A 3,225-nucleotide genomic window follows, 5' to 3' on the forward strand; every position below is an offset into this window, starting at 1 on the left:
CATAACTATAAAGACGACACCCAGGTTACATCCCAATGTCACCAGGTGACTATAGAACCATTTCCACTACCCTTTAGAAACCATGCCGAGATCAGTCCGAGCACAGTAACCGAGATAACCGTTGAGTGTAATTGGCGCGCACAACTGAACCGGACCACACCAGAAACAACGAACATCGCTAACATGGTACTAGTTCATCAGTAGGGCTCGGCACAGTTCAGTTCTGGCTCGGTTCTCGGATAACAAAGAGTGCATGAGCAGACCACGTCATCTCCTTACAGTCAGCCTCCGTAATCAGGACATTTTAGACATTCATAAAAGCGCCACGTGATTTCCAGCGATGGTTCTGCTTAGCAGTGAGATGAACCTCAACGTCTGTCGTTGTTTCCTGCGTCTATAAGCCCTATTTAGACTATCAGTTGTCGTATCCACTTCCCAAAAGCCGAGTGTGTCAAGTAAATTCACCAAAGGTGAATACCTTTAAAAATTATAATAAATAATAATTTTCGTTGCGATCACTGAGTCTGGGAGCGGCCATTTTTGCCCAAATATAGTAACCTCTCCCTCCTGCCATCTTCCAGCAGTGACGTCACGGTGCGGTAAGCCGTGACCTGCAGACCTCAAGCGGAAGTGCGCAGACAAAAAGCAGCTGTGATTGGTCCTTGGTATGCCTTTCCAGCTGTCTTTGTGGTCGTCCTTCTCGATTCGGTGCCGGGGCGTGCCATTATTAAAAACCGAGGGGTAATAACAACAATGGACAACAACGACAAAAGGTTGATCGAGGAGGTTCGGAAGTACAACCAATTGTACGATGCCTCAGACAAATTATATAAATAGATAAATCCTCTTCGATGTCTAGCAACTCTAGATCCATCTCCGTGAACATGATATCTTGCAGATGCACCATTGTTGTTTTGGAAGATAAACACTCCTTACTGCGGTGCCGAAGTTCTCGTGACCATCCGCCGAAATTCTCCCGAGTTCTCGAATAGGCTCCCCCTTGCGCTTTGGCGGGAAACTCCTGTGCGTCCCTAGAAATACCAGACCAATGCAGTAGCATACCAGCAAAACTGGTTCGTGACCAGACCCAAGCCACATTTGAGGTGTGCGGTTGCAGAAGCATAACCCGCCCTTAAGAGAGAAGCGTCATCTCCTGGTCAGACCCTAATTCAGTGAAAGGGTGGAGTCAGATTAAAGAAATATACAAGAGGGGGTAACTCCAGTGGCTGGAAGTTGGAGGGGATTCTGCTGGGAGTTGCAGGGATGTGGGCTGCTATTCGGCTGGCATTTGACTGGGAAGGGCCATTTTAAATGGATGCTACTGTAAAAATTAATAAAAAGAGTTATTTCACCTTTCCGATTCATGATCCTCCACGGATGGGTTCGTCGTTGGATTACCGACTTGAAGAGGGAGGATTTGCCATCGAACTTCTGGCCAGAGAAAAAACACGTAATATGTAGCCAACATTTGGAAGAAGAATGTTTTCAAGATGACTTGGATAATAGCGCGTTGTGACAAACACCAGATACAGCACTGGGACTTGATCAACAGCCGATACCGCACCGTGACGTCACAAACCAGTTGGTGGCAGTAGTGTTCTTTGACAAACATGGATGCCTCCAGTAAGGAACATTCAAATGAAAATTACTCTAAATTAAAAACACTGATCATCTATTGAACAGGATGGAATAATTTCATATGTAAAGTACATTAAGAAGTTTGTATTCTGAATATGACAGTACTTTTGCTTTAAATTGTCCACGTACTGAATTGTGCTTAACAAATGAAATTGTCTTTCCTCTGCTACTTCTAGCTCAGCAGAAAGTCGTCTCCTCCTCATGATCACCTTTAGTTTTACACCAATAAGCTCACATTTCATTTAAAGAGCAAAAGACAGAAACTAACCCAACATGGATCAAGCAGCTCATCTTTTCTCCTGCTGACCTTGAACGGTGTGAGAGAACAGCTGGACGAGGACACGTTCGAGGATTAACATTCAACGTAACTAGATTAATCCACAGAAACAGCAAGAGGCTAACAGTTTTTCAAAGATTAGTATGTAACCCTGGAAGGGATCGCCCACTCTGCCTGCACCAGTGGATTACTCTGCTGCAGCAGCACCCACACACGTCTGCTCAGCACTTAAAGCTCTAGACTGGTGAAGTTCAGCCCAGAAGACATTCAGTCTTAGTAGATTCACTAATCAGCTCATTTAGTTTTTATTCACTGCAAATGTGATCCAGAAATAAGTAAAAATGTCTTAAAGGTAATTAACCTTCATTTGACTAGGTAAATACCGTAAGATGATTTGCCAATGAAATTAGTAGTTGTACACTTTCTTATTTTAAATGTAAATTGTCTTGTTCCATCAGCAAAGTGTCTCACTTACCTTCTCGTTTCAAGAAACAAAGCACCTATTCTAAGAAAAAAAATAGTTATATATAATTCAATTTTTGCAGTGTTTATATATCATTTTATATGAATATAATTCAATTCGAGAAAGTTTTAGCTTTTTGAATGTCCTGCGTTGGAGCAGGAACACATTTAAAACTAGGTTTCTGTAGATCTGGAATGCTGGTGAATAGTCTCAGTCATCCAGGTCATAGTCAGTCCAAAAAAGTTAGAAAAGTTAAAAAACAAACTACTGGACTTGTTTTCCAAGTTTGAAAATTTCTCCCACACCGTTCAAGGCCAGCAGGAGAAAAAATGAGCTGCTGAATCCATATTGAATTAGTTTCTGTCTTTTGCTCCTTAAACAATGTCCGTCGATGGACATGGAATAATGGTACACAAGTTAAAACAGGTTGGGAACTACTGTCTGAAAAGGCATCATTTAAGCAAGTAAAGTAAATCCAGGTAACTATCGGTGCCTTTGCTCTGGATGATGATCCTGCTATTCTGCTCAAAGGCTGGGTCGCATTTGGAAAACATCCTTTGGTTCAAATATACAGACACTGCTGCACATGATGAGAGCGTGCCTCAGACCATGACCTGCCATGACCCTCCTCCATCGCATTAAGACATGAGAAGCACAGTAACACTGCTTTACACGGCCATGGGGTTTAAACTGTAGCAGACTTTATGAAAACCTATCAGGAAAATCACAGACATAAGAGAGATTCTGATTTAGCTGGACTCTTTCTATAGTTCCATCTATATGGAGTGAAATTTGTCCCCTTTTTTTTTTAGCAAAAAAACCCTTGCGGAGAAAAAAAAAAAAAAAA

The sequence above is a fragment of the Cyprinodon variegatus genome, unplaced genomic scaffold (genome assembly GCF_000732505.1).
Source record: "Cyprinodon variegatus isolate N-32 unplaced genomic scaffold, C_variegatus-1.0 Scaffold1110, whole genome shotgun sequence".
Taxonomy (NCBI): domain Eukaryota; kingdom Metazoa; phylum Chordata; class Actinopteri; order Cyprinodontiformes; family Cyprinodontidae; genus Cyprinodon; species Cyprinodon variegatus.